Raw genomic sequence first — 14,222 nt, 5'->3', positions numbered from 1 at the left:
GGAGATGATGTCTGTTTCTGATCATCATCTGCTTCGCCACAGAACCTGCACGTGGGCTCTTCTACAAGCCCAATATTGTGCAGATGATAGTGGCGAGTTGTCGAATTGGCCGGTCACTCAGTGGCGAATTGATCATGTCCCCAAAACCTCGCCTGTGACCAGCATCGTGTTTAACACCACCCACATCCTCTACTCTAAATGAAAGCAATTTGCGCCAACTACAACCAAAGGGGCGCTAGTGTACAGGGTGGTGGTTTGCGCAACGTAGCATAGGATCTACAATGTCATATGAATCTTTTATTCTTCTTTATTTCTCAAACAACAGCACATTAACAATTAACAATTATTAATCCTTTAGTGGCGCAGCTATCAATTTAAAGGGAAAGCCCCCACAAGATAACACTGATAGCATGCGCATATCACATATCCCTAAGGATTTAAATGCTTTCACATCAATGCATACGCATACAGGAGCGCTATTTCACCTTATCGTTGGGAGGGTCCAGTGCTAAGCGACGAAGGCCTATGGGCTATGGTATATTACGTGACTGTTTTGACTGCCTGTACCATGTATCTACTACCTAGGTACATTTACATAGGCATGTTTTATGCCTTTTTGTTTATTCATTTAATAAACAAAGGTTATCCTAAACAGATACGATCCTTGGGGCATCATACGTTACATTTTTACTATAAGTACGTGTGTATTTGGTTTATTTTTTCATATACTTTAGGGGGGGCACGGCCCTCTCCTGCCACCTCAAATGGCGCCCCTCACGCATAAGTGAAAGTACGGAAAACTTTGCTGCAATTCGCGCAAAGACAATTTGATAATTATGTCTAAAATGGCATTCGTAGGAATTTGGAATACGGGGTGTTTTACAAGACTGTTACATATAAGTATAAAATTTAATGAATTCAAATAATTCCGAATTAATTAACTGCATAACAATACTATAAAGTCCTTACAGATAACTAAATTACGTGTTATAATTTAATGTGCACACTATTTTTGTATACCTTTACTTGCCTGCCCTTATCGTCTTTGATAATGCAGTTTGGTCCTTCTTTCGAAATTACTGTATATGGACCGTTCAACCAAGGATCTAATTTACTACGGTTTTCATTTGTGATCAATACTGGATCACCTGGTTTTATTAATCGAATTTCGCATGAATTGGCATCACATTTTCATTTACGACTTCTTTTCACTTTCTCTAGTTACTCTCCAGCTCTTTTTTAAGACAATTGTAAACTATACTTAACTTCTGTATCATATGCGTGGATATTATAGGCGGTTCTACTCGAGATCCGTTAAGATTCTCGGGTAAATCGGCTTTCTTTGCAAATAATAGTTCAAACGGTGTATTAATTATGGTAAGTGCTTGGTGTATGCAAATTATCTACTCCACGCCACTCCACCCCCAAGCTGACTGACCGTGGTCATTTATGATATACAGCCTCTTTTTATTCAATTCCTTTTTTTGTAAATTATTTGTTCGTAGTATCCGATCAACAATCATCTTAAAAACGAATTATTGTTGTACCAACAGGTACAACACCCATAACACCAGATTCACCGCACTGATGAGGTAGATTTACTGTCAATTCAGCAATAGTTCTGGAAATTAGCCCAAATTAAAGACCTTTCAAGTTTCGCTTAAATCCAAGCTTATTTGGACATTGCTAGCTAAAGGTTTTTGTGCGGCCCAGTACAAATCTCTTTAGTGGCTATGATTACAGCACACCTAAGGAACGGAATTAAGTTGTGTATAATATATTGTCGAAAGTTGTAGAGGAAAACCTACTATTATTATTAGGTAGTAAGTACTACAAGAAGTTGAGGAATCGCTAATTTCATATAATTATTTGGATTAAAGCCAAAATACTGGCGAATCTTATATGCACATTTCACACTTACATATTGTCCAAAGTTGTATACAACTCGTGTATCACTAATCACTATGTATTATTACGCAGTAGGTACTACAAGAAGTTGAGGAGTCGGTACTTTCATATAATTAATCGCTTTAAGTTTTATTTTTGATGTACATTTAGTATCTGTAACTTAAAACATAGTTACAGTTGACAAAACGTCAATTTTTACTACTGTCATTTTACTACTGTCGTGCAATGATCGACGAAGGAATTATTATTCAAAATATGAATCAATCAGGTCAGTTTTCTTTACTTTTGCATATTACACGTGCGTTTTAGTTAAATTGGAACAAAATGAATCGTTTTTAGGTGATGGCGTCGAGGTCTGCAGGGTGTGCGGGAAGTCTTCCGTTCCACTATCCGTCGTGACGCCGGATGACGATTGCTTTGTTAATGCGAGGGAGTGCATGCTTTATGAGGTATTTTTACGTATATTTTATTGTTCAAATTGAGCTCAATTGTATTTTATAGCTTACATCTGCAGGGAAAAGTTTCCCTATTTGCGAGACGTGTGAAGCTTCCTTAATCCATTGTGCGAAGGGAATTATCAATCACTTAACACGATCCAATGTTCTTAAACCAAAGGATTGCCGCTGTTGCTTCATGTGTGGTACCATAAAAGATTTAAGAGACTCCAAACTTGCTAACAAAAAAGCGAACTTTACGATTTTGGAACGTATCAGGCAGCGATTTGGCTACGTAAGTAGAAACTCCTCCATTCCACTTCTGTTCAAATGTTATATTTTGTAGAAAAATGAAAATGACAAGGTTATCTGCAAGACGTGTAGAGTAGGATTTGAGAATTTGTACCTAATGCATTCTGCAGTGAGCGAAACAGCGGAAAAGCTTAGTGTAAGTAGTATCCGAAGTGCAAAAGTACCAATCCCAATACTGGGTCATTTTAGTATTGTACAAACACACTTCACGATCTGAAAGTAAGTGGTGTTCATTCGGTGACGGATAAGGGACCCGAAACTGATGGTTCCAATTCAAAAAATGAAGAAATTGCGGAAATCTATTCACCTGCAACCAGCATTAAGAAAGAAGTGAAATGTACACCCGTGATAAATAATAGCACAACTACCCCTTGTGAGAAAACGGTTGTGCGTAATAACTTGAACCACTTAACCCCAGCTTTTACTTTAAATGAGGAATTGGATTTTATGGGAATCGAATCATTGAATATACCAGGCAAAGGTAATGGCCATTAGAATGAGTGAAGCCGTGTGTAATACAGAATATCCATATTTCAGATGAAAAGACATCCAAAGCAGCTGAAGCAGAACACCAACAAAAGGAAAATGCGACGGAATGTGTAGAGAACGATTGCGAACGTGACAAAAGTAAGATCTTTGGATTATTTTTGAAAAAAGCTTCGCTAGACTTATTTATTCACAAAAATTTAGCAAATTTATTTGTGGCAATACGAATGAGGTTACTTCGTAGTCAAATTGGTGAAACTCGATTCCAAATTTGCCCGAGGGTGGGGTTTGTAGTAATCAAATTTTCCCGAGCGAATATTCAAAACGTGAATACTACGGGAGTGAATTTTTTAAAGACAAATTTTCCAAACACTCCAAGAAACGACACGCAATACTTCCCTATTAAATCTAAGTTCCTTTGTAATTCCTAAGTATCGGGACTGAGTTGATTCGTGTAGGAATTGCATATTTTGTCGAAAGATGTAGGGGAAAATTCATATTTAATACTGCGTATTAATATGCAATAATACAAGAAGTTGGAGTTTAATTTGTGATGTAAGTACTACATTTAATATCTGTAAATTAAAAATAAAAGTAAGTGTTTTGAATTATATTTGAGAACATCCTTCCTAGAATTATTTTTTTACACCAATTACCACATTTATTGGTGTCAATATGAATATTAAATGCCAAAATCCTATATAATAAGTCAAATGCAACAATCCTCCAAAGAAATAGCCTAAGTTCCTGCCATATATGCATTTTAGAATTTGAATTATTAATAGACTGTAAATACTTTCTTCAGACAAATTTCTGGAGGCGAATATCCAATGCGGAATTTACATGGGGCCTGGGTGTGTGTTATATAGATGCCAAATTTTCTGGAGCTAATATTACGAAAGCAAATACTGCCATAAGGAATTTTTTGAAGGCGAATTTACCGTGGAAAAATTTTTGGGGCAAATTTGCCGCACATTCCAAGAACGACACCTATAAGTAACCTGCTTAATATTCTTTTTCTTTGTACATAATTTATATGTTCGGAATATCCGATCAACAATCGTCTTGCAAATGAATTATTGTTGTACCAACAGTTACAACACCAATAGCCAAAAGAAGTTCACAACTGATGAGGTAGATTTGCGGTTAATGAATTCCGCAATGGTCGTGAAATTATCTCAAATTAAAGCCAAAACACTCGCAAACCTAGTAAATCTAGCTTATTTGCACATTGCAAACTTTCATATTGTCTAAAGTTGTAGGGGAAAACTCGCATATCACTATATGTATTATTATGCAGTAGGTACTACAAGAAGTTGAGGAATCGGTACTTTCATATAATTAATCGCTTTAAGTTTTATTTGTGATGTACATTTAATATCTGTAACGTAAAACATAGTTACAGTTGACAAAACGTCAATTTTTATTACTGTCATTTTACTACTGTCGTGCAATGATCGACGAAGGAATTATTATTCAAAATATGAATCAATCAGGTCAGTTTTCTTTACTTTTGCATATTACACGTGCGTTTTAGTTAAATTGGAACAAAATTAATCGTTTTTAGGTGATGGCGTCGAGGTCTGCAGAGTGTGCGGGAAGTCTTGCGTTCCACTATCCGTCGTGACGCCGGATGACGATTCCTTTGTTAATGCGAGAGAGTGCATGCTTTATGAGGTAATTTTACATATATCTTGTTGTTCAAATTGAGCTCAATTGTATTTTATAGCTTACGTCTGCAGGGAAAAGTTTTCCTATTTGCGAGACGTGTGAAGGTTCCTTAATCCATTGTGCGAAGGGAATTATCAATCACTTAACACGATCCAATGTTCTTAAACCAAAGGATTGCCGCTGTTGCTTCATGTGTGGTACCGTAAAAGATTTAAGAGACTCCAAACTTGCTAACAAAAAAGCGAACTTTACGATTTTGGAACGTATCAGGCAGCGATTTGGCTACGTAAGTAGAAACTCCTCCATTCCACTTCTGTTCAAATGTTATATTTTGTAGAAAAATGAAAATGACAAGGTTATCTGCAAGACGTGTAGAGTAGGATTTGAGAATTTGTACCTAATTCATTCTGCAGTGAGCGAAACAGCGGAAGAGCTTAATGTAAGTAGTATCCGAAGTGCAAAAGTACCAATCCCAATACTGGGTGATTTTAGTATTGTACAAACACACTTCACGATCTGAAAGTAAGTGGTGTTCATTCAGTGAAGGATAAGGGACCCGAAACTGATGGTTCCAATTCCAAAAATGAAGGAATTGCGGAAATCTATTCACCTGCAACCAGCATTAAGAAAGAAGTGAAATGTACACCAGTGATAAATAATAGCACATCCACCCCTTGTGAGAAAACGATGGACGACAAATTGGACCACTTAACTCCTGCTCTTACATTAAATAAGGAGGAATTTGATTTGATTGGAAACGAAGCATTTAAGATTCCAGGCAAAGGTAGTGGCAATCTAATTTGGTGACGGTGTGTATTACAGTTGACCCGTGTTTTAGGCGGAGAGACTTTTAAAGTAGCTGAATCAGAAAATCAACAGGAGGAACATGTGGCTCAATGTATAGAAAACGATTATGAACCTGACAAAAGTAAGTTTTTTGGATTATTTATAAGACCAACCTTACTAGAATTATTTATTCACAAAACGTAGTAATTTGATTGGTGTTAATACGAATGTGACCAATTCGCATCCCAATTTTTATGGCAAAATTCAAATGCAACAATCCTCCAAAAAAGTTTCCTAAAAAGGAACACGCACTTAGTACTTATTCTTTCCATATATGTATTTTAGAATTTAAATTCTGGGCGAAAGCTTCCTCAAGCGAATTTTACGGAGGCGAATACCCCATGCCAAATTTACATGAAAGTGGTTTTTTTGTAGGGGCCAAATTTTCTTCAGCGAATATATTGCAAAGGCGAATATTAGGAGGGCGAATTTTTTGAAGGTGAATTTTCCGTGGTGAGGTCTTTTGCGGCCAATTTTTCAATGGGTAATTAAGACGCACCACTTGATTGGGTTGTGTAATATATAATATACTGTCGAAAGATGTGAGGGAAATTTTCTATCGTTTATAAACCACTACGTTTTACCATTGAATTCGGGTTTTTAGTCAATGGGATTAGAACAAGAAGTTGAGGAATCGGTGCTTTCATATAATTTGCTTCAGCTTTATTTGTGCTAACTTAAAACCTAGTTACAGTTGACAAAACGTCAATTTTTATTACTGTCATTTTGACTAATGTTGTGAAATGATCGACGAAGGAATTCTTATTCAAACTATGAACCAACCAGGTCCGTTTTCTTTACCTTTGCAATACACACATGCATTTTAGTTAAATTGTAATAAAATCAATCGTTTTTAGGTGATGGCATCAAGATCTGCAGGGTTTGCGGGAAGTCTTCCGTTCCACTATCCGTCGTGACGCCGGATGACGATTTCTATGTTAATGCGGAGGAGTGCATGCTTTATGAGGTGATTTTACGTATATTATGTTGTTCAAACTGAGCTTAATCTTTATTTTATAGCTTACGTCTGCAGGGAAAAGTTTTTCTATTTGTGAGACGTGTGAATCGTCCCTAATCCAATGTGCAAAAGGAATCAATCACTTAAAACGATCACATGTTTTCCAGCCAAAGAATTGTCGCTGTTGCTTCATGTGTGGTACGATAAGAGATTTAATAGAGTGGAAAGTTGGTAACACGATGACCGACTTTGCAATTTTGGAACGTATTAGACAGCGATTTGGTTACGTACGTATAAAAACTCTTTGATTCCACCTCTTTTTAAATGCTGCTTTGTAGAAAAATGAAAATGACAAGGTTATCTGCATGTCGTGTAGAGCAGGATTTCTGAATTTGTACCGAATTTATTCTGCAGTGAGCAGAACAGTGGAAAAGCATAGTGTGAGTTAATTTGCTATATTACCACCGAAATGCAAAAGTAACAATATAATATAATAAGAATTTTGTTTGACAGTAGATAGTGAATACAGGATAATTTTCAGTATTCTACAAACGCACTTCACGACCCACAAGTAAGTGACGTCCATTCAGCAACAGATAAGGGGGAGGAAATTGGTTCCAATTTAAAAAATGAACTTGTTTCGGATATGCCTTCTACTAACGATACTGGACCTAAGAGTTCACAAATAATAGATAATAGTACAGTCACCCCTTGTGAAAAAACTGTTGTGGGCAAATTGGCGAACTTGCCTCCTGCTCTCACTTTAAATAACGAGGAAGCACAAGCACAAGACGCATCAAAAATTCCAGCCAAAGGTAATGGCAACTAACAGTCCTAGTTAGTGTTGTTTAACACATTTTTTAGGTCAGCTACGGCCTCCTGTGCAGAGGAAAGTGATGACATCTACTGTAACCCCAATAAAAAGTTGCCTGAAAACTTCAAAATGTAATTCTTCATGTGGTGAGTTTTTTGAAAAAAACTGCAAACGTCTGGTTTCAATTTTATCATTCGTCAGCGAATCTTTACAAAACTGACCAATCACCAAAGCGAGTGACTTGGGGCGAATCCTGGAACCGGGTGCATGAATATTTTCCAAGTGCAAGTAGAAGTATGTCTGCAATGGGTCTTGAGGAAGAAGATTCTCTAGAAGACTCTTACACCGATTATGAGGCGGAAGAATCCCACAGCTCTTATAAGTCAAGCAGTTCTGAAGACGATTTCTGTGCCCCAGTGGTCCACAAAAATTATAGAACGGAAAGAAACTCAGTGCGTGGTGACGAAATGTTTGACAAATATAGTTCACAGAGTAAAGGTAAAAGGGAATATCATAGGAATGGGTTTAAATTGAATCGTAGGTACTTCTCGAGCATATGGAAAGCATGCTCCTCTTGACCAACCAGTGATAATGTCTCACAAATGCTGTACAGGAACGTGTAATTTATCAAATTCCAGTAAGTCTTAACCATAATTCAATTTAAGGTATTTCTGCCTATTATTACGCATCGTTATTTATTTCAGATGAAGATAATTTTGTGACGTGGTTAAGGAATGTGACTGAAATATGGAAGGACATAAAAAATTGTTCATGTTCACATAACCAAACCGGTGTAAGATGCATTCAGGGTAATGTATTATTGCTAAAATCTTTAGTGTAAATAACAGTTTCTCCCATCAGAACTGAATGCTGCAGGAGTTTCCGAAGATAGTGATAATCTGATATCAAATTATATGAAGTACAGAATTCATGGATCGAGAAAACACGTTCATAGACCGAAAAGACACATAAGCTTGTCCAGGAAGCGATCACAAACAAATTTTGCCATTTTAAGACACAAACCTTGCAACACTGATGCAAACACCTACCCAGGTATTTATTGTCTTTGATTTAAGAGAACGTCAATAACATCTTTTAGACGAGGATTTTTATGATATGGACAATGAGAAAAATTTTAGACCTCCTGTAATTATTTATGATTATATTGAAGCAGATGAAAAAAAATCTTCCGAAGAATCACCTTCATTAACACTCCCAAATCCTATACACTCTGTAAGTAGTTTTGATCTCCCAAAGATAAAGCATGTTGCTGGCACCGATAATACACGTACTGATAAACTTATACATCCAACTGAATTAAACTGTACCCAAACATCCGCAAACCAACCTGCAAAGATTAAAGAGCCTTTGTCAACAAGTACCTTTAGTCGTTCTTGCATAGGAATAGGATCTGGCAGTAAGTTTAGTTAACCGCCACAGTAAACGCGTTTACCTTTGTTTTATAGGGGATCAACATAATGGTGATCTAAAAAATCAACTGCCTTCCAAAGTCTCTTTAGAACCAAAATTAAAAAACGAAGGTAAATTAATGAAAAAATGCCATTGGGAATAATTTAATGATTTCTAGTTAAAAAAATCTCTCCCCAAAGCACTGCACAGTTAGACGGTACAGGTTATAACGATGACCCGTTAGAAGTTTCGAAAAGCAGTACAACTGACGCCAGGTCTGTAGGGTTTTCTAAGATTAAATCTATGACTCAGCAAGGAAAAAGCAAAACTAGTGGTGAAAATGAAACCGAATGCGATGTTGTTATCCAGAACTCAAATACAACGAACGAATGTGAAGACCTCGCACCGCTTCTTGATTCAAATAATCAAAAAGTGAAAGGTAGGGGAAAGAAAGAGATATTTGATACTCATTTAACTTCAACAGCTCGAACGATTTCTGCGGCTGCTTTAAAGAAAAAAACACAAGAACCCGACCGTGATCGTCCTGCGAAAGGAGATACTAGTGGCGATATTGACATTCATCAGAAATTGGGAAGCCCTAAATACGGACTAGCATATCCCAAAAAAGAGAATGTGAATACTATCCCCAAACATGAGGGTAGGTAAACGACAAAGAATAGAAGACAGATAAATCAATTGTAATTTACAGCTACAGCCAATCAAGGAGGTGGTGAAATTGCACAAGATCCTAGTCCTGAGATGGAAATGGCAGATGTAAAAGAAGGCGACGTGGACACTATATCATCTGATTCAAATGATCCAAAATACAAGGGTGTGGTTCAACAATAGCCATAGATCAGTAAATCGTTATCAAACATTTCAGCTCAAAAATTATTTGAAACAATAATAAAGAGCGGTATTCCTGAAAATGTAGAAGAAGAAGAAAACAGCTGCGAAGCTTACTTGAGGGAACTGTTAGCAGAAAGCCTGTCAGAGAAAGCGCCAAATAACAAACAGAGTGGCTCAAAACTCCATGTAACTGAGGATACTAAGGGTAATATAGAATCATAATTCCAACCTTTTGTTAATTACTACTTTTACAGATGAACCAGAATGTGAGGCTGAAGATGACTGCCCAACTTACGCAAGTGACACAAGTTGTGACGTTTCATTGGACCACGACGAGATGCCAAACAAACCGGAACAAGATAACCAGGATGACTTGAACGCTAAGGGTTGCTATTAAGTTTTTGTTACGAAATAATTTATTTCAATATTTCAGCTCAATCAATCATTGCCTTGTTGAATAAAATCCGGTCTTCATCTGATGTCGTTGTGGGTGAGTCAGGTGTGGGTGAGCCTAATGGTAACGAAAACACAAATATTGAAAACACCATCCAAACGTTATGTAATTTATTCGCTACACGTATAGCAGTTCTGCTCAATTTATTTTACAGGTTCGCTAGTGTCCCAAATGCAAGCTTCCAATAACTCCAATGAGGAAGAAGAATGCAGGTCCGAGGAAGAAGATTATTCTCAGGTAGATGAGGATTGCTCAGTGGCCTACAGTGATGATTTTGTATCTTCTCACGAAGCGGATTTTCCAAGAGGTAATACATATAATTGCTTTATGTTCCCGAACTACCGTTGGGGTTGTTGAAGTTCCAACTGAAATCGACTGCTAACTTTTTCTTATTATTGATATCCGTGAAATATTATCATTCGTCACAGGATTCGATTGTTCAAATCAGAAAAACGTTTAAGCATTGAGTTATTAAGACATTCAACAAAATTACATTCAAACGAACGGAACGAAAATCAAGGGAATTGTAGTTAATATGCTGTCTTTGGTAAAAAAAACCTAATAATTGCAACAATACTATTAAGTACAGTCCTAAACGCGATAATTGTTTAATTTGCCAAGCTTAATAAAATGTAAATTTTTTTACGGAGAGTAGTTGAATGTAATTCTTGTTTATAGTGCGTTTAGGATGTCTTTAATGCACAAAGTATGTGTAATTTGTTGTTCAGAAGTTTGTAAGAATATGCAAGAATGTGTTTTGTAAAAAAAATGTTATTTTCTTGAATATGCCCATATCCCATTGCTTAATTGTTTTTCTGATGAGCCATTTTGAACGGGAACGCACTGTATGATACCATTTCTAGGTCCGAAACGTAAATAAACCAGTAAAAATTAATGAGAGACTTCACGGAATCTGGCTTGAAGTCTCGACTGAAAATTTATACACATTTTCTACAATTTTGTTTAAATTTCTTTGAATAAAAAATTTATTTACCAGAATTTCGCAATTCTTTCATGGCGGGTGCCATAGAAACCAAGCACTCGTAAGCATGTAAACGTCCGAGCTAACGATAGAGTCCCAATACGAGTATACCTACCACAGACGATGATAATGATGATTTCCACAAGTTCACCCCCACGCCGAAAAGAGATTTAAATTAGCGATCAACAGATTATAGCGTCCTCAATCCAGATTGCGGTCGAGCTAAACCGTTGGCGGTGCTCGTCGACCTACATCACTAAAAACTGCAATCTCTTAATCCCTTAAATATATATGTACAGTGACAAGAAAAATGCTCCAGTTGAGACAAAGCACTACTGCTCTGAAATTATATATTGTTGGGAACAATAATCTCAAATGGTGTCATGGAGATTTGGGGTGCTTTCTTCCACCAGCACCCAACTCCAGCATAAAAAATATGTGGAGTGTAGAGTCAAATTAGTACATTGTGCATAAAACGAGTTTAGCTAAACTAAGCACCCCTCTTAGGAATTTTGTAACTTTGGGGTACCAATCTAAAGACAAAGCGCATGCAAATTTTTGCGAAAATTGACTAAATACTATGGTCGAAGCATTTTGTAAATGAAATTATTTTGGTGGGAATGCATTTTAAAACCACTCATTTGTCCATGGGTACTGTGCATGTCTATGGACACTTCGCTTCATTATAGTAGAAATTCAGTGGTACATTACATATAAGTGTAGTTAATAACCCAAACAACCCTCTTATGAAGCTGTAAGTTTATGGGTATTGTTACCATGACCACTCATCTTATAATTTATATGAAAATTAAGTAAAATACGGCAATTTTACCACTATTTCTTTAGGGTTACCAATTATTTTCTTACATTATGTAGTCAATTAAAAGACAAGTTACACAATCTGTAGACGCAAAAATATTTGGTGTATATCGCTGCATTTAATTAAATAAATATAAAACGGTAAGTGTTCCTAATGATTGTAATTTTAATACTTAAACAAGAATCCTTTCATTTATGTGATAAGGAGAAGCGGGGGAACAGACTCTACGGCCAATGCATTATTGGCCACAGGTAACTAATGCATTACTATACGTTGACATGCGCGTATTTCGAGTTTCGCCGTCGAAGATAGAGAGTCGTTTCGTTCGTCTTCCCGTGGTGGTTCGTATTAAAACCGATAAGGGTAAGTTTTTGACTTATAATTATGGTATTAATACTTTGTAAATCAAAAACACAGCAACTAATTTGTGTCAGAAAATGAATCAAATCTTTTCATGGACAGTACCCGTCCTCCTTCGGAAAATCAGTCATTTAAGAAATTTGCGTGTTTAAGTGATCTGGTTATTTAAATTTTTGCATATTGCTCTATAGACGTAGAGTGTTAATCGTTCCCAAAACATAGATATGTGCCTATTTATACTAATTCAAAAATAACATAAAACAGTTAAACCCATCGAAAATGTAACATAACTTTCTTGCTATTTGTATATCTTGAATTAAATTTGCAATTGTGTGGCACAGATGTTTGGACTTTGCCTATTAGTCATCTCTTCACCTGGGCCCGATTTATTTCTATAAAATGTTCTTATCTATACTTGACCATTTCCTTTTACTTAATTATAATCAATCGAGTGTTTTTATTTAAATTTAGTCTTTAATGTGACAATGATCATTTCATCAAAAAAATCTTCGAAGTGTATACAAAATCCACGAGCTGGGCATCGCCTCCTTTAGTCGATATTAATTACTTTCAGATTTTTGCGCACAATGACGGAGGTGTTATGTAACTTATCAACAACTGCCTTGTAAAATTAAATAGAATTACGGGCGGCAGGAGCACATTCGTGGTTTGGGCTTACCCAAATATTCCAAACGGCCCAAACAATGTTTTTAGGGACGTTATAGATTTTCGAACGCTGTCGAAGTCTGAAATTTTATTTAAAAATTGACTAGAAATGCAGTCATAAATGCTTATTTGTGAAATCATTAAGTTATTTTGGTGGAGAAGTTTTTATGTTGAAGCCCTATTAAATAATAATTAAATCGGCAAGTCAATTTAGTCCAGGTGTCAGTCAGGAGATCGAAAATCGTACTGTTACGTTATTTAATTGATATAAATGCAACTTTTCACCAGATTCCATAAAACGAGAACTCCAAGGCACCGCCTTTGTAACTCAAAATTCTCATTAGGAGTATAATTTCTTATACCTTTTGGTTTAAAAATTACTCCGACTGGATTAAATAGACTTATTGCCAAGGAATTCTCAGATGTTACCGTAATTGTGGATTAACCTTAAACCCAAGTAAAGTCAAATTCGCCATGTCAAAACTTTCCTAAAAATGTTAAACAAATCCAACAATTTATAGGTATTGTATATCATTTTTAAATTTATTCACAATTTCACCCTGAAACGACTTGAAAAAGAAGAATTTGCAACAATCCGGCCCCAAGACTTTCAGACTTCCCGGCCTAAGCAATGCATTATTCGCACGCGGATGCCAGCAACTTATAGGTATTTCAGGGGCCCTTCTTAAAAAAATAGAATACGGTATCCATCCTATATCATTTGCTTTACGAAAATTGTCTCTTACGAAAAAAAATAGTTCCCGCACCTACACTGACATACGAAAAAGAGTCGCTAGCTGTAATTTGCAGCTGCGATAAATTTCGTAGATTCCCATTTCATGTGACGCAATTATCTTACCAACTTATCTAAGTTCGGAAGACGGTTTAACTTTACCATTGAGCATCATGGATCTTTAAACAACTTTTCGAAGAAGATGAAATTTCCTCAAATTATACCAATTATGACCCAATGTTAATTCGATCACTGAAATTTCTGAATCCTTCATATCCATCGAGAATCACCAGCGATCGGACAAATATTGTGACGTCATCAAATCCCATCTTTAAAACGGAAGTGATTTCAATAAGTAACGATTTGCTAACATGCGCGGTTAGTCGGTATAAAGAAACTAAAAAGGGTTGTCATATCGCAAAAATTGTAACAACTAATTATTTATTATTATCGTTGTTCGAAAATAGGAAATCACAATTCTATAACTAAAACCTATAGATCAATCGCTAAGAAATTCTG

This window comes from Photinus pyralis, unplaced genomic scaffold (assembly GCF_008802855.1).
Source record: "Photinus pyralis isolate 1611_PpyrPB1 unplaced genomic scaffold, Ppyr1.3 Ppyr1.4_LG6, whole genome shotgun sequence".
Lineage (NCBI taxonomy): Eukaryota > Metazoa > Arthropoda > Insecta > Coleoptera > Lampyridae > Photinus > Photinus pyralis.
The sequence above is the reverse complement of the archived record's forward strand: the minus strand, read 5'-3'. Positions refer to the sequence as shown.